The following is a 19,175-nucleotide window of genomic DNA, read 5'->3' on the forward strand; positions in this document are numbered from 1 at the left end:
CCTTCTCCTCCCTCCACCTTCTCTTCATTTCCTCCCCCTTCTTTCCCTTTACCAAATTTATGAAAACTTTATCGTTTACATACAGTGTATTAGTTGGTATTTGCATGCTAATCTGTCATTCATATTTGTGTAATAACATATATTGTTGTATTAAATACATTCCTTTTGAACAAAAAATAATTAAGCTGGCGCAGAATCCAGGCTGCTGATGGCTAAATCAGTCCAAAGGCGGGAAGTGGGCGCACCCCGTTGTTTATGTAACTACTGGGGATAAAACTGCAGTGATTTCACAGCAGGTAGATAGCAGCTGTACTAACCTCTAGGGATGGAATTTCCTAATAGCCTTAGAGTCCACCGCAGCGGGCAATGCTGGCCATTAAAGGCCCGCTCCCTTGTTAAAGGCCCTTGCTTTCACCTTGGGGCTTTAACTCTGGATCAGGCCTTTAATGGCCAGAATAGCCCACTACGATGGGCTATAAGGCGATATTCATTATCCTGACAGACAGCATGCAGCATCTGCTAGTGCCTTTAAGCATGTAAAGATGCTTCTTTCCATAGACCACAATATCAAAAGGTACCAATAAGCTTGCATGACCTTATATCATATGTGTAAGGATACTATCTGTTAGTCCTTTTTGCTTCAGGACGATGCACAGACTGCAAGTACAAAAACAAGATATAAGAAAAACTCTGGATTTCACGCACAGCATTTGCACGACTGATATAAGCTCTGTGACATATAGGCTCTTCCATCCAAGGTACTCACACAGAGAAGTATGCTACCCGTTTGCACAAGCACTTTGCCACCTCACCAGGGATAGGTAGTGCTGTGAAAGTGCAACTACAATGCAATACAATTCAATCTGTTACAGAAAGAGGGTAATTCAATGGGAAAAAGGGGGGCCCCTACAATGTACTGAGTTAGCTACTCGTAGGGAATATAATCTATGTAGAGAAGAGGTGTAGCAAACTCCATGCGTGTATATAGACCCTAGATCTAATAATGTATACTATACAACATCCAAATAAGTATGTGCTGAAACAGTGATATATCAAAAAGTTCTTAGATCTTTTTATTTCAGTTATAATATATTTTCTTATTATTTTTTTCTTTTGTTTATAACTTTTTTACTCATTCATTTCATTTTTTACACTAAAAACATTTATATATTTTATAAATGACATTCAAATTCTGTAAAGAGAGATTCTTACAAATAGAAAAGTGCAAGGACAATCTGTGTAAACAGAAAAACTACATAAACACAATATCAAAAATAAAATGCAAAAGTGATATACGATATAACCAGTCGTTGGAACAATTGATGAAGGCAATGCGGTTGAATAGAACTACGCGCGTTTCGGCCAAGAGGCCTTCGTCAGGTGACCGTCATTCGTACATTACATATATACAAAAAATGTGATATGACATCAAAAAAGGTGGCGTTGTGGGATCAACACAGAATATTTGGTTCCTATGAAGGCAGCTATTATTTCAATGACATCAATTCTACCATACTGATTTGTTAATGCAAATGACTTTCAGCGCACTCAATCTTGTGCGTAATTCAAGGAATTAGGTCAAGTTGCGATAAAAACGTTTTCATGGAATCTTTGTTGAAGTGGCCTGACTCTCGGAAGTCTGACGATTATTATTTATAGCGTTCAATTCAATTAATATTTTTCTAATCGAATTCCAACGGAACTGTTGAGTGCCGTAATCTATTTCTTTGTTGTGTACATGCTCTTGGCGTGATAATATGAATAAATGTGCCGGATAAGAGTTCATGTAGGTCAGGCTTCCTTCGTTTCCGGGATATCGTGCTCTGAGACGGGGGTTCTGCTCGTTTGGTCCTTCCGATGGCAGCGGAAGAGGGTAACCCTGGCAAGTGCTAGTTGACCTGTTGTGTGAAATAAGCACCATTAACCAATATGGTAAAAACACAGCAAATCAAGATCCTGGATAAAGTGTACATAAAATCATCTTTCATATAGCTGCCCCTAGACAACTAGCTGCTTTTAGAATTACCAACATTTTAGGATCGCTTTCTACCCTAGTGTGTTGCATTGTTTCAGTGGCATAATAAAATACCCGCAGCCCCCGTGGTGGACGGAGGCCCCTGACTCCAGGGTCCCCCTCCTGCACGGGCAGGTACCTGGCTTGAGACCTCCAGATTGGGTCTGCAGCGTGGAGGCCCCCTGCATGTACTTTGCAGTAGGACCCCCTCAAGTCCCGAAACACCACTGCATCATTTTTGCAGGATTTGTGTATTTCAGATCATTCTTGAAATGGGTGTGTAAGAGGAACAGTGAGCTAAAATGTTCACACTAGTTCGACACCTACTTAGCGGAGGCACGATGAGGCACAATGACAGGTCTGGTGTAATCATTTTATAATACATGGGATTCTGTATTTCCTGTATAAACTTCTATCTCTAATTTCTTTATAATCGCCAACTTCTGACGCACCCAATCACCGATCATAAATAAAAGGCATCCGAACTTGACTATTATAAGTTATTCCAGTCAAGTTCTGACAAGTTTTGACACCACACTGCCTGCTGCCGGCAGCTGAGGTGAAAGGCAGGTATGTCATGGAGCATAAACAAACCATCTATTTAAAGCAATAAATGGGATGTTGCTTTTCTTTCTTCTGCTTTTTTTTTTAGCTTACAATGACAAGCAGAGAAAATATGTTTCTTTTTTGCACCCTTTAGATAGCTTGAGAAAAGCTAGACACTTTCTGCATGTGTCTACACATTCCGAGCACTGCAGCTTTTTTTAATTAAAAAAACCGGACTTGTATTGAACTGTTTCTAATTTTTGCTTGCAACAAATAACTAACAAGTTTTTGATGTGTTCATTTCGCACTAGAGTTTTTATTTTTATTCTTCATGTTAGCAAACATGCTCACTCTTTCATATAAAAGAGCTATGCACCAAGGTTTTAAGTGGTTTGTGGGAAAGTTGATGGTGTGACCATGTATTATATGGGATAAAGTACCCCCTGGCATACATGATAAGGATTTTGCAAGGCACATCAAAGTTTGATAACCTTAGCCTTGTTCCTCTATATGGTTGTGGAACTCCTCTGTGACTTTAGTGGATAAATGAAAGGATGGAATTACGTTCCTTTCAGGAATTTGAACTAGACAGAGAAAATAGGAATGCAGGCAGCATTGTTAAATCTAACATGGAAATATTGAGGGGAGCCAATAGATAAGGCTCGTTGAGCAGGCTGTTTCAAGATTAAGATATCTTTCGGGTGGCCATCCTAAAGCTTGTTGTCTAACACTACGGTAGGACTTAAACCGAAGTAGCAGTTCACCAGACTCAGCAAAAGTGTTAAAGACAAGATAAGGGAAAGGCCTCACTTCTGTGAAAATGTCTAAGAAGTATCCCTTTGTAGAAGATAGAAAATAAGAGGCAAGGCTCTTGATCGCTACATGACTGTATGTTCGGGAAGTGGGTCTGCAGCTAAGGGTGTGCAAAATTGGCCAAATTCGCTCCTCTATCTTCTGAATTTTTTTTAAATGTGGCAGATTCAAGAGCAATAAATTATGAAACCTACCTTTTGTCTGAGAATGTTCTCAATTATTTTTGCTTTTTCACGGAAAAGCTCTCGTAAGAACTTGAATTTGTGGAAAAGTTTTCAAACATGCAACGTTGTGCAAAGTTGCCAAACTTCACAACTGCATTGGTGGAATTTTCATTTTTCTCAAACCCCTAGTTTTGGAACCTTCTAAGGCAAGCAATGGTATGCAGAAGAGTGGCCTGGAAGACCAGGGCAGTGTAGGATAACATCAGCTTTCTGGATCTGTTCCCTGTGTCTGTGTCAGTGAAAAATTGGGGTAATCAGTTTGCAAATAAGAGCATAGTGTTCTTCTCTGACAGCTGATAATTAGAACAAGTGCTCAAGAAGCAGTTGATCCGATGTCCTCACAGCCTCAGTGTTTTGAGAGATTGATCTTAAAGAGAACATTCACTGCACAGTTAAGTTTGTGCAAGGTTGTAATTATAAAATTGCTGATGTCATCTCCCCTTTTAAATGGAAGGTTTTCTGAAGACTCGATCCGCGAGAAAGTATTGCACCCCTGCAAATTAGCCCTGGAGCAATGGGCTCTCTACCTAAACAGGTTGGCACCGAGATCCTAGGTAATGTCCCCATGCGGCAGTATAAAGTGGGTATGGGTGAATCTCAGGCGGCATCAATGATCTACAAAAGTACTCCCCTGGTTTTTGGCAATCATGACTTGGGCACAGGGGACTTGGAAGTTCAGATATCAGGCAGAATGTGTGTGGCCACTGTGACCTTTTGCAAGGCTAAGAGAACAATTTTTCCAATGCCCACTTGATCAAGAAAATATTTTCAGGATGGAGAAGAGTTGTAATGCCTCCTATAAGAAGAATTATGGCAAAGGAAACACGGCGTTTTTGCGCAAAGTAATGGTAGATACTTCTTTGAGAAATCAGCGCGATTGAAGCACGCTCTGTGACATATCGCGGAGGCAACTCCAGTCTGCTCCCCAGCCGGTCCCCCGTTTGACGACCAAGGCTCGCTGGGACCGGTCCAACATTCTGACATTGATTTGTAGTACCAGGCGGCAGCACCACTGATTTGCGAGAGGAGGATTCACAGCACGAAACGAAATAGTAGCGTCCCCGTGCTCCACAGTTTTAAGAATATCTGCTTAAACCGAAAGCCCTATCTCATTTGAATAATTGGATCGCGGGACCGCGTTTCCATATGATAAGAATACCACACTGACAGAGCCCTGAGGAGAATCTGAGATTGCATCCAGATTCGAAACGCGTCGGCAAAACGGCAAATAGGCAATTTTTGATATAGTTAAAACATCTTTTTGAGTTGTTTCTTAAAATTCAATTGATTGAGGAGTTCTAATTCAATATTTTTTGTTGCCTGTTTCTGTTTTTTGACCCTGGTTGGGCATTCTAATGATTTGAATCTTCGCAAAGATTAACTATTTGTGATGGTCGAATTATTGTTTTTTCTCTTGTCTGAGAAGCTTGTATAATTGTGGATTCATTTGCTTATATGTTATTTTGTTATTGTATGATATTGAGCATGTATGATGGTTTGTAAATATTGTAAATGTTTGTAATTAGTGTTTTTCTTACCCATGAAATGTTTTTCAAAATGATTAAAAATCGACAAGGAAGGGTTTAAATAAAATAACCCATACAAACAAAAAGGTTTTTTTCCTTTGTTTGTATTCTCATAATTCACGAGGTAAAGTCACTTTGAGGGCCAGCATTCTTTTTGTTTCTCAGTTCCTATAAGAAGAAGAGCATTTCAATCTATATTTTGGCATAGACAAGGGTGAAAGTAAAATGTAGTAAGCACTGAGTGCTGATACTATGATCTCCATTAGCTAGATCAGTCAGCATGAACTCATTAACAATTCCTTCCTAAGTCAATATTGACAATGTCCATTAATATCACAACAAAGCATTGAACAGTTTTGAGCTGACAGTCTATTCTGAAAAGCACAGAGAAAAAATGCCAGAACAGCACAAAAGATAAGTATATATGAGGGCGGTGCTACTTAGCCAATGAAGCACTCACACTTTTTTCGCCCACCCCGACTCTAGGTCCCGGCTGTGTACATTGTCCTTCTGCCTGGGACATGCATGCCCCACATCCATAAACACAGGAGGTCTGTAAACCAACTATCCTGCTGGCTACCCTTAACTCCAATGAGTGAGTTAGTGCCTGAGTCACCTTGGAAAGCCTAAAAAGAGGGAAGACACTTAAGTGTGGGAACCAAATAAGCACAATACTGGTCGACAAGATCCAAACCACTAATTAGTGGATTACTGGCCTTTTTCCCGACAGATATTTGGTCTTACTGTCGTTTGCACTATTCTGGTTTTAATTAGGGGATGTGCCCTTATTTCAATTAAAATAGCAGTCTTTGGGACACACCATCCTATTTTAAATTCACCACTTTTTCTGGTTTTTCTTGCACTGCTTGTTTACCACTGATCACTATCTCAGCCATCAATGATTAGCAATCATTTGGTAGTCCATAAGTACTTGTGGACTAGATCCAGCTCCACTACCCATTGATTGGTAATCGGTCTCGATGATCAAGGGATCTACCAGTTCATATGCTGGAGAACCATATGATATGACTGATCACAAAGTCCGTTTGATGGTAATCCACTAATTAGTGGTTTGGATCTTGTCGACCAGTATTGTGTTTATTTGGTTCCCACACTTAAGTGTCTTCCCTCTTTTTAGGCTTTCCAAGGTGACTCAGGCACTAACTCACTCATTGGAGTTAAGGGTAGCCAGCCAGATAGTTAGTTTACAGACCCCCTGTGTTTTTGGTGTTGATCATATGATGTAATTGGGGATTTGAACCAGGAGAGGTCTTTAAACTTGTTTTCCCTACGACCCCCCTTCCTCCGATTGTTATGATATATACCCCACGTCCATGCCAGGGGCCGGGCACCGGGGATAGTCATGGACCTGCAGTCTGGCTACCCGACCTTCTCGGATGCCTGTGGTCTGCCCGCAGCCCTAGCGATGCTCCCACCACCCACAACCGCGATGCTATCCAGTTGGATCCTTTTCCCCAGTTTTGTTATTATAGAGGTACATGCATATCCTGATTCACAACTTCTCATCGTGAGTCGCGGCACAGCTCTATCCACCCAGTGCGCCTCTTTCCGAGATCTGTGCAAGGCCGCCTTGATGCCATGATCTATTACTTCAGCTGTACGACAGCAGCAATTGGACTTTAAAGCCAAACTTACAGTTTACCACAACTACACCTATTCATCTTGTAATCTTGTTTGCTTGTGTAAATGACACAATATAAAGTAATGTAAGAACTGTAGCACGTAAAACTCCTCAATAAAATGATTTCGAGGGAAAAAAACTACTGCAGGTGTTGCATTAGATGGTGCACCAATTTTTTTCGTACAAAATAAATGGGACTCCCTTAGTTTGTTATTCCATGGCACAGCTTGTTTCTTGCCTACTGTTTAGTAATTCATCCAAACACCTGAATGTGAACCAGGATTTGGATGACGTGTATCTTGCATTTCATGATAAAACAAATGCATGAACATGGCTCAATAAAGCTATAAGAGAAGTATGAAAGGCCACTGTAGCTGTTTGTTGGAGTGTGCTCCCCCATGTAGTTTGTCTGGACTCAGTTATTGTATCATTTTGTTCAACTATTTACACTAAGAAATGTTGCATATGTATCGGCCTAATGTCATTTATATTGCATACCCTTCTTCAGGGCACGAAAAAAACATTTGTTAATTATTACTGAGGATATGATCCAAATTAATGTTTGTGCTGATCATCCCTTAACTAATGACTCTATTTTGTGGTTCTAAGCCCCATGTTAGTCAAATATGTGCCTAAAGGGCTCCTATTCTCCCTGTGTATGTGAATCCAAATAATCATATCTATAATGAAGTGCTGTTATTATTGCAGATAGATGGACTCATTCATGTAAAACTGCCTCTATATAAGGGCATGCTTGCTCATTTCATAGTCAGTAGATCTGTGGAAAGACTCAGCCAGTGTTTGAGTTTGTGACAAACCTCTCTAATAAATAACGTTTGAGCAACAGGAGTAAACCCATAGACCTAGGTGAGACCTGGCGAATTTATATATACGAACAACAATATTTCAACCTGTATTATTTTGAAGACTGGTAAATAAGCATGCACCATTGCAAGAAAGGTAGGTAGAGAGACTCATTGTTTAGTTAAATGTGCCAAAGACCTCATGTATTGAGAAAATACAAGGGAAAACATACATTGGAGCAATAAAGACAAATTGGGAACAGTTGTGAAGCACTGTTAGCAATGAATACATAAGTAACCAAATGAACTTTGTGCACACAAGTACTCATGACACTCAAGGAGGACGGCGCAGGTAACAAGTGAAACAACGATAGGAGGCGCAAGGTGAGAAGATGACAATAATAATAAAAAAGTACTTGAGGTTCATAGGTAAGTATTTACACAAATTTGTACAAAATCGGGCATATTTGGTGAACCAAAATATAAGGTACCAAAAGTTTTTCTGGATTGTCGACGACGTTTCGATCCATAACATTTTAGATCATCATCAGGACCAGGTTACAGATTGATAGGTGCTGAGTAAAGTTTGACCTAGTGATGTAGAAGGAAAAAGGATAGTCGGGTCTGGTGGGTGAGCTGGGTCTGATTGCACCGTGCTGAGTAAAGTTTGACCTAGTGATGTAGAAGGAAAAAAGATAGTCGGGTCTGGTGGGTGAGCTGGGCCTGATTGCACCGGAGGGACACGCAGGGTGTGATGCAATGAATGCAAAAGGAATCAGTTAGGCCAAGGGTGTGGAGAGGGACCCGGAAGGGGTAAGTTGGAACCAGTAATAGGGCCCTGAAGGAAACAGTGAGTTCAGGGTCAACAATGTCAGTGGGCACCAGAATCAGCTGCTTGTCCGGGAGAGGCCTGAGTAGAGGGCTGACGATGCAGCCGAGGCCAGGATCCTTTAGCGTGCTGCCGGGGAAGGTCTAGCGTCTGAGGTCGGAGCCCCGGTCATCAGGGAGCCGTTAGTCTTGATCGGGCGGCCCTCCGGTGCGATCTGGCACCGCTCACCCACCGGAACCGACTACCCTTCTTATTCACCACATTAAACCTTGCTCAGCACCTATCAATCAGTAACCTGGTCCTGTTGATGTTCCAAAATGTTATGGATCAAACCGTTGTTGACATTCCAGCGCAACTTGTGGTGCCTTATACTCTGGTTCACCAAATATGCCCAATTGTGTACAAATGTATGTAAATACTTACCTGTGAACCTATATTACTTTTTATTATTACTGTCTCCTACTCACCTAGCGCCTCCTATCGTTGTTTCCCTTGTCACCTGCTCCATCCACCTTGAGTGACACAAACACTTGTGTGCACAAAGTTCGTCTAGTTTCTTATGCATTCATTGCTAACAGTGCTGTCACAACTGTTCCCAATTTGTCTTTATTGTTCCAATTTATATTTTCCCTTGTATTTTCTTAATACATGATGCCTTTGGCATATTTAACTAAACAATGAGTCTCACTACTTAGCTTGATTGCAATGTTATTTACATGCTTATTTACCAGTCTTCAAAAGAATACTGGTTGTGATATTGTTGTTCATATCTCTAATAAATAAAGCAGGAATAAAAATGCAGTAAAAGGTGCATAGAGTTACGTGACATTGGGTGAATTGTAACTAAAGTAGGGACTGGGATTCAGGAAGGTTATATTCAACATATAAAAAATAATATAGCGTTATACCTTCTAGATCATTAAAGATGTGTTAAGCATACGTGTATTCCACTTCAGTTTAGGATGGCCTTTACTCTGAATGACAAGGATCCTACTGAATCATTTAGATGCACCTTTCTGTCGGTCTTTGGTAAAACTAGGGTGAACAAACTGTTGCATGAAATTAAGGAGACAAAACAGGTACAGAGAGAGCAATGCATGTTGTATCAAGTGGAAATGAGATTCAGAAACCCATAGTCCAAAATTGATGACATAATTAGCAGGACTGGGATTATGCTCAGTGCTACTGAGAAATGTTCTTATTCTTGCTGGCCATCTTCATTACTTTGAGCCCTAGTCTTAATCGTCATGGCCACTGTACCCAAGCCGAAGGAGTGGATCGGCCAATGGCATACACAAAAAGAGAACGAGGGCGAATCACATGGTGTAAGAACTGAGACCAGGTAGACGGACAAGAAGATAATGGCTGGTTTTCCCCATCAGAGTTGTGAAGCAATGCCTGGGGGGGTCAGGCCTTAGGCTTTAGATGCAGGAGGACGGGTCTCCTCTGTCAGTGGATGAATTCTAAAATAGTACCAGCCAGAGGCTTTATGGAAGGAGTCATAATAATGTTTTAGCCCACATTCTTTAGGAAAGGAGATGAACCTGAGACGGCAGCAGGGGTGTCTTGAGACAGCGCTCATTAGTTGAGAGGCTGACTAATCAGCTGTTTCCAGTCTAGTGTGCACTCTCAATGGGGGTGAGAGAGTCAGAGAGAAAGAGCAAGACAGTGAATGATGGATAGTTATCTTGGTGGATACACAGGAAATATTGGGCGATAGCCAAAAGCAGTCAAATAGAGTGACCCAGTTTTCATCCTAGAATAGGTTTGCAACCTTCCTTGCATCATGTCATGCGGGCAGCGTTTCAAGTTGTGACCTTATCAATTACAGGTCAATGTCATCAGGTGTGCCAATCGATTCAATGGAAACAAACCAAGACTACAACACCCCAGATGACACTTGATTGGCCACTGAAAAATCAGGACCAGAAAGCTGGTTCTCCAAGATGACATGGAGATAGGTGGCCAACCTGGTAAGATGTAGAACCGTCTCAGCCAAAACAATTCAGCTGTTATCCCAAGTTTTATTGTGGGATGGAACTCACACCTATTTCTCAAATTAGCATCAGTGGCAGCCCTGTTTAAATCAAAAAAAAGTTGTAGTTTCTTTATAGGCTCGAGTTATTTATTTTCATACTTGCCAAACCTACTAACTTATGTGGTAGAATCATGAATTTACGGAAGCCCTGCAGCCTTCAGGTTTAAAAGATTGTGATTCTATGGCTTTTCTTTGTGCTCCAACGTGTCTCAGCAATTCACTGCCCCTCCTGCAGTAAAAGTAATAAAAGCAGTGCCCAGCATGGGCAGCCAGCAATTACATTCCTGAATTCAAGCATCTCCGGAAAGAGAAACTAGAAGTGTGGAGCAAGCGGGGCACACGTCAGGGGTACACGCAGGTACACTCCGTCCACCCACTCTTTTCCCAGGGTAGACGCTGTCCCCCTGCGAAGAAATTGGGCGCCACAGAAATATGCTGAGCGTGTTCTGGTGTAATTTTCAGATACCAGGACACGTTCAACAGTGCCTGCACGTTGTCTGCTTTCGATTCCCAGCAGCAACGTGCAAGTGGTGAGGGGGCTTTGTTTTTACCCCCAGCTGTGCAAAAAAGGTTAAGGGGCCATCAGGTCTCCTTTTCTTTGAATATCCCGACTGAGGGTGGCCTGGAACCTCACACTTAAATGTAAATGCCACGCAGGAGAAACAAAGGGCCACAGCTTGTTATATCTTCACAGGTACTTAAGAGAGGCATGCTATTGCCTTTGTTCAGTCTGGGTATATAAGAGATGCATGCACAGTAAGAATGCCAGGTGTGTTTGTCTGTCCCAGTAGTTACATATATAAAAATTTCAATAACACTATTGTATTGGTTTTATAGTGCTATGCAACCCAATGCAGGGTGTCAGAGCTCTATACGTAACATACACATTATACATTGCAAATAAATCATGTACATGAGTAAATCAATGTACAAAATGAGTTACATGAGACAGGGTTACAAGGTGTAGGAGTCACATGTCCTTTATACCTCACTGTGGTCTTTTACTAGGATTACAATTTATGAACTGCAGGTAACAAAGGAATCTCTGTGTTAAAAGCGGTAACCCACTTTACTATATACATAAAATTAAAATCTTTCATCAGCGTGTTAGGTGATGTGCTTTGCAGGCGACACATTTACCTTGCCTTCTACTTTGATTCAAATCTGGGGCTTTACAAAACACAGATCTCTCCAGCAAGTGAATTAACCACCAGAGTTATCTCACCATTATTAATATTCCCTGAGATTTACTGGGCACCTTCACAGAAGATGCCTTAACCCAATCAAATAATTAAAATGTAGACTTTGCAACCAATTAGGCACAACAGATCTACTGCCATGCTTCTCCTTGTTGCCAATTTCTTGGTGGCAGGGTTTAAAAAAATAAATGTATTAGTTGAGGCCCAGATTATGCGTCGGGATTGTGCCACTTTTTTGGTACAACCCAATGCCAAATCACATTTGTTAACTCCCATAATGCGCTTAACTGTACTCATGATATACCTGATAAATATATGCAGGGCCGGCTTTAGCGCTGGTGGTGCATGGTGTGACAATTTTTTGGGGCACCCCACACCCCATGACCGCCTGCTCAGATTCTCTCACTACCACCAGGCAAAAGTGCCCCTCATCTCTCCAATCATAAGTTATTACTAAAAACAGCACCCCCCCCCCCTGAGGTCTGCGCCCCCTCCACAGGTCAGCGCACAGTCCAGCTGCACCTGTCGCACTGCCCTAAAGCTGGCCCTGAACATATGTGTGAAGTCTTAATATCTGATTTCACTTCTTGTGATGTCACTTCCAGTGAGGTCCCTTCCGGTGATGTCCCTTGCAATGTCACGCGTCGTGACATCATGCACTGTGATGGCAGGCGCCATGAGTTCACTTGCATACTGCCTAACCTGTTTAGTCCCCTCACTTCTTTTTTAAGGACTTGTGCCCTGGGAGCAAGTGATAGGGCCGTGGGGGGAAAGATCAGTCGATCTGCTGCACCTCCAAGTTCGCCTCTATATGATGCCAATAATCAAATGCAGAAAGTAGGGTTTGGAACAATTGATTCCTTAAGCACTTTAAAGAGGGATTTGTCTTCAGAACCCTATTCGGCTTCGCCACACCCAGGGCCCTGGCACAGGTGCTGCTGGCAGCTGGGCGGAGTAGGGGAAGTTTTCATAACACATGGGAACCAATGGCTCGCAGAAGCAACCCACGCCAGAGAAAACCTGCAGTGTTGTTGTTCTGAAGTCTGAAATGACTCATGCATACCAGGGAAGTGTCCGTTGGAATAGGAGGCCAGTATTGCCCAGATGACAGGGCAGGGCAGGCGTTTGAGTACTCACTTCATCTGTTCTTGATGGACATGTGCCCCTCTAACTGCTGCTGTTTAATGCATCTGGTACCAGCCATTGTATTCTGCAGTATCTCCCTCCTAGGTGACGTGATTTCGAAAATCCTACCTCAATTTGGTGACGATATTTTGGCAAGTATGACTTTTTTACCTTGAGTTGATTGTGTGTAATGTATCTTGTTCACTTTTAACAGCCTATGGCAGCCGCCACTACCACCTTCTTCCCAACAGAAAACCGGCGAGGTGGCAGCTTGGACGCCGCTCGAGGCGTCACGCACGTGACGCTGCTTCTGGTAATGCCCACTGACCTTTCAGGCCCCTCCCTCCGACCTTTCACAGCTCGTCTCTCTTAATGCTAATCTCTGCCGCTCAAATGATAGGCCTCGCGCTCTGTAATTGGCCTTCTTTGCGTCGCCTCAGTGATCGCATTACCTCAGAACCGCGCGCCACCTGCTGCCGCTTAGCGCCCGTCGCGCGCTCCAGGCCCAGCCGAGCTCGACAAGGGCGGGGGAGGGGAGTGAACGGAGCAACAAAGGAGGGAGTGGTCGACGTCACGGCCGAGTGGCAATGGCTTGCCTTATCAGTGCCAAATCTTCCCTGTCATGTAAAGCTGGCAGTTCTAGCCAGTGTTTTGGGTGGCCGAATACCACGGCTGCCTAGTTTTGAATTGATTCAACCTCATTCATGACTCCTCCTTCCACCACGCGACACTTCGGTCTCTTTAACTTGCAGTTTCTTTCTTATTCATGTTTTCTCCCTTTGTCACTGTTTTGTTATATTTCTCTGTCTCATTCTTTCTCTTGTTTCTGACTTGCTTTCCCTTGTTCTGGGTCTAAGTCTGCTGATGAAAAGTCCCCCGTCCCCAGAAATGAGTGCTGGCCCCCGCCACCTGCAACCACTGGCAGTAAGTAGGCGCTGCTTACAGTGGTGCCGCCACTGAAACTTAGTGGGGCAGCGCTGGGGGGAGGTGGGATTAATACTAAAAATATAAGCACTTACCTGCCACGACCGGACACCACCACTGTGTTCCTCTGCTCCAGCCGCCTTGGTGCTCCCTCCCCCACCCAATCCAGACACTTCTCTCATGCTATTACCCAGCATGAGAGAAGTGCCAGGATTGGTGTGAGAGTGTGGAGTGAAATGCCACTCAGTTAGGGAAGGGAGCCTGTGCTTCTTTTTCCACTCAGGTGTTCAAGACAGCTGGGTTGGAGAAATGTAAGTGCGCATGTCAGTTTGACCGTCCTAACACAGCCGGCCAAACTGACATGCATACTTTATAGTGCACCTACCGCTCCTCCTCCCTGGCTGCTCCTGACGCAGAGCATGGCCCCACCCATCCCTAGACTTGGCAGACTTGGCGAGTAAATGAAAAATAAAATGATACTAAAATAATTTTATGATTTCATTTTTCATTTGCTACCTATCAGCATTGGGGCGACACTCCACCACCATAACGTAGGAGCTGCCCCTGCACTGCTATCCACTATCAGGCCGCTTCTAGTTGTGTCCTGGCATTTGTCAGTCGAGGGGGTGTCAGTTCTATCGTGACATTAAGGACCACGCCGTAGTTTTAGAAGGGCTTAAACTGGGCAATGAAGAACTGGAGTCACTATCAAGGAAATGATGGGTAAAAAGTGGGTGTTTTGTGACATTGCAGTAAAGATGCACACTATTTGTGCTTCTGGAGACAACAATCTGTATTCTGAGGGAGTGCAGCTTTTAAAGCTGTGCCCACAGTTCTAAAAAAAAAAGCTCTAAAATTAGGTTTATTGATTAATCCAGGTCAAACACTTGAAAAAATAGAAACAAAACAGTGTTTATACCATAAGTGCCCTTCAAGATTGGTTCATGATATTCTTGTGAATAAGTTCCATCATGAGGTGCATGCCTGAGCTTGTTGAAATCAATTTTTGGTATTTTTAAGAAGGAGGAGAGAACAAAAAGATGAAATCAATTTATAGCAACATCGAGTGGTGTGAGGACATTGGAGAATTCATCCTGCTGTGGGAACAGCCTTGTTTTTGTGTCATCATTAGACAGGAGGCTGTCTTAATAAATGGGTAACAATCAGTGTGCGGATGTGCAGCCTTCCTGCTAACACAGACACCCATATTACTGACAAGAGCAGGGCTAGATTTCCTCACACACAACAGGCACGCCGCGGGCAACTTCAGCATAAGCTTACACCATGCACAAAACAGATACTACGACCCCCCTTACGCAAAGTAGGGACAGCACAGGAAACTGAGGGTCAAGCTTTATTGTGAGGACAGCTGATTGCTGTTGCAGCGGGAAACAACCTTTACAACGCAACTTTTACAACACACTACCATTACAACGAAACTTTTACAACGCAAGATCCATTACATCGCATGCCATTACAACGCAACCATTACATCGCATGACACTACAACGCATACCATTACAACGCATGTCATTAGAACGCAGTCATTACAACGCATACCATTACAACGCATACCATCACAACGCATAGTACCCTTACACTATCCAAAAGTACCCTACTATTGCACCCCCTGGAGTTAGAATAGTAATTTTTACCCCTACACTATCCAACACTTACCCTACTGTTGCACCCCTTGGAGTTAGAATAGTATTTTTTTACCCCTACACTATCCAACACTTACCCTACTGTTGCACCCCTTGGAGTTAGAATACTAATTATTACCCCTACACTATCCAACACTTACCCTACTTTTGCACTCCCTGGAGTTAGAATAGTAATTTTTACCCCTAAACTATCCAACACTTACCTTACTGTTGCACCCCCTGGAGGTAGAATAGTAATTTTTACCCCTATACTATCCAATACTTACCATACATGCAATGTAGTGGTATGCGTTGTAATGGTATGCGTTGTAAAGGTAGTATGCGTTGTAATGGAATGCGTTGTAAAGGTAGTTTTTAGACAATTCGTTGTAATGGCATGCGTTGTAATGGAATGCGTTGTAAAGGATGTTGCGTTGTAAAAAATGTGTTGTAAAGGCATGCGTTGTAAAAGTATGTGTTGTAACGTCATACATCCTGTTGCAGCTGTGCCAACCAGCTATTTTCATGTTTTTCCTTACCTTTCCCCTGGTTCATTTCCTTTTAACCTGTTGGTATCTCTCAGCAGGTGATATTCAGATGCAGTTTAGACTACTTAGGTGAGGGGCACACAAAGTGATCCTGCTTTCATCTCTAGGAGATGCTTCACTGGCTGACCAAGGTGTGACTACCTGGTTGGCATGACTTCTGATTGAAGGTAGAGGTAGAACTTTATTTGGTGGGTAGGTCTGAGTGAGATCTAGTATCCCTCCCCGTGCACTTCATGCATTCATTCCACCCACCTATGAATGAATATGTGCCGCTGTGAATTCCCTGCATTTGTGCAACGGGCTTCTGCTACAGGTAGAGGCCAATTATAAGAGGTGTAGTGTGTAAGAACTTCTCGCATACTTTGGAGGGCCGACTGTGTACCTGAGTTTCCCTCAAAAGCTGCTGAAAACTCACTCAATTTTCGTGCCCTCACCCCCAGTTGTCGCTCAGGGACTTGTTTTCAACTGGCCGAGCTGGGGGGGCTCAAAACGTCTGAGCCAGTTTTAATTGTTCCTGCTAGGGAGAAATCTCACATAGCAGCTTGCTTTCCAGTCTCACTGACGACCAGAAATGTAAACAAACCTGCATTTATTTGAAGCTGGATCCCTCCCAGCTTCTTCAAAATGAATTCACATTGGCCCCTTGAAGCCAATATTTTGAAGACTATTGCTTAAGCTGGGACCTGACGGTACGGTTCATTCTTCACTTCCTTCATGCAAAAATCTGAGTTGACAATTTCCCTCAGTCTTGAACCAAGCCTTGAATGGAAACTCGCTCTGAATCTCACAGCCGTTTTCCCCAGTAGCCTAGTGATACTGGTCAGTCAGGAGGGCCTGAGTTACTGGGCGATTACAAATGGGACCCTGAGCATCCTGTAAGAAATAAGGAAATACTGTGCCAGTAATTCCAGATTTGACTCCTCTTGTAATTTCTAACTTCCCCTCAGAGTTTCACAAACTAATATCAGCAGCTGAAATCTCAATGTGAAAATAAACAGATCTGCATTGTTCCGACCGATCACTTAATTCAGAAGGTGCCTTTTTGGCCCAAATGGAATTAAGAAGCTGTTCGCAAGGAGGACCAAAGTGCTAAGCCTGATACAACTTTTGGGTGACTGTTTGTAGATCTGACTCTACCTGCGAAGACAAGGACACCGGCCTTACCAGGTTCAGAACATTAAGCCTGCCTGCCTTCCAGAGACTCTGTGTGCTGCCCCACAGTGAGGAAAATTGACCCGGATGCCAAGAACTACAGTAACTATATAAGTATGGGTCTGCATGGAGTATTGACTCTTCCTGCAGCACTTCCCTGCACCAAGGGAGCTTTTAATCACCCCTGAATTGAGATCTCTCCAAATCTGCATCACTGAAACCTATCACGTCTGCCCAATGTTGAGCTTGGGGACAGACTCCACACTGCTGAACTTGTTCGAGAACAGCAGATCTGCAGTAAAGCTTTAATGATAGATGCCCGTTACCTCTATATATATACATTTATATGTCTTCTTGTATTTGGAGCGTCCAAGATCTTTTGAAAGGGTGCTTCAGTCCTGTAACAACCAAAGTTTTTTCGAACCTTAACTGGTGGTCCCAGTTAGACTCTGAAGTTCATCGTTTAGTTATACTATCTTGGATTTCCATCACCAGAGACTACAGGTCACCAAAAATTCCAACAACCACCAGCCGATTCGGAGGGAGAGTTCATGAAGATGACCCATTAATCCACACCATAAGCACAACATCCCAGTACCACGAGAGCACCCAAACAAATTCACCCATCACTGAACAGTTCAAGCCAACAACTGCGCGACGAACAGTTCTCTGTGGCTCCATTAGACATCATAAAACCACTCACAATAGCTGTCACCAAAGCCCAGTTGGCTCAATTTTGTTTCTATTTTCAATTTGGTAGGCTACATTGGACAGGGGCCCAAATACTCTCAGCAAAAGCCAAAACATCTTAGATATCACAAATCCCTATCAGACAGCCACATGGTTATACAATAGGCCCACCTGGAGCACAAAAAAACATTGTGGACTTCAGTTGACTGTAAATAGAACTGTGATTCACCAGATGACCCAAGCACTATCAGCTGGCCATGAGGTTGTCTCAATAGGATAATGTTGCCCATACTGAGGACCTGATTATGATGTCGGGCAGATCGCCACCGACAAGCCATCGGCGGCGGTCTATCTGACATCGTAGGCATCGGAGGCTGCAAATAGTGCCTGGCATACTGTGCATGAATGTTTCAATACATGGCTTTTTCAATTGTGGCTTGTACTATAGCACTCTTCCGAGCCACAATTGTAAAAGGCATGTTTCTGACCGCTTTCACGGCTGTCGCATGGTGGAGTCGCCGACTGCATGTCGGGCGGTCTCAATCCTGATACGATGGAGGTTGGACGCTCATCTGGCTGCCATCATAATGAGGGCCTAGGAGTAGAACTCATTTCTGTCATCTTATTTCACAGTATGCAAAACTATTTAGAGTCCATATGTGAACAGCTGTTATTTTTACAAATGTAAGGCTCTTGCTTTCACAATTGCGCCTCATTTAACCTGATCTTTCTGACTGCGTAAGATAAATACAGGATTCTAATAAGAAAACCACTTTGTATTTGCAAACTGTTTTCAGAATGTAAATTACCAAGTGCACAAATAGGCTTTCTAATTCGTGGTTTTGAATTGCAATATACACATGCTCTCCGGGGCATTAGAGAAGACGACAAGGCATATTTAATTTGGTCTCGGCTCTGCAAAGAAAGGTGCATTCCAGTCTAGAATGCCAGGTCACATTTCCTCCAAACAGGAATGTAAGCCCCACAAGGCATTGTTCTTATTGGGCTTTATTCCATCTTGAGCCCCTATGACACTCGACCGATAGACGGGGAAACCCATAAACTGGAATGGAAATAATCCAAAGCAAATCGTATGTAAAGCACCCTCGGCAATTACCAATGATTAACATTAGTTAAAGTCTTCCACCAACCATTTTTTAGTTTTTCATATTTTATCTGAAACCAGCCTTCACCCCATCTCCTTTGACTCAATCTATCCTCCTTGTCCACATCTACCACAGGTGGGTCATGAAAACGAATGGAGCTCTGGTCAACCATTGCACCGTCCTGGGCTAGTAAAGGTAAAGGTAAGAGCATCTCTGATGTATTGACACTGAAACACCTGCTTGTCATCAGGGCCGAACTGGTCGCAGCGGGGATCGGGAAATTCCCCGGGAGGCTGGAGGAGTAGTGGCCGGTTCTGCAGCGATGTGACCTATTTTATTATTGGGGGCCTGTT

The 19,175-nt window shown here is 43.1% G+C and overlaps 1 protein-coding gene across 5 annotated transcripts in view; it reads right to left on the reverse strand.

Moving 5' to 3' along the window:
* TMEM151A (transmembrane protein 151A) overlaps positions 1-19,175 on the reverse strand; it is a 92,223-nt gene that overhangs the window by 38,431 nt on the left and 34,617 nt on the right. The window contains exon 1 of one of the 5 annotated variants that reach the window (XM_078662155.1): positions 12,931-13,071. The exons of 2 other annotated variants lie outside the window; for them this stretch is intronic. The gene's annotated coding sequence lies outside the window, so the exon portion shown is untranslated. Of the gene's footprint in view, positions 1-12,771; positions 12,889-12,930; positions 13,072-19,175 lie in introns of those variants that run through there. 2 more of the 5 variants (XM_078662157.1, XM_078662156.1) reach the window with 2 other exon arrangements.

The sequence above is a fragment of the Lissotriton helveticus genome, chromosome 9 (assembly GCF_964261635.1).
Source record: "Lissotriton helveticus chromosome 9, aLisHel1.1, whole genome shotgun sequence".
Lineage (NCBI taxonomy): Eukaryota > Metazoa > Chordata > Amphibia > Caudata > Salamandridae > Lissotriton > Lissotriton helveticus.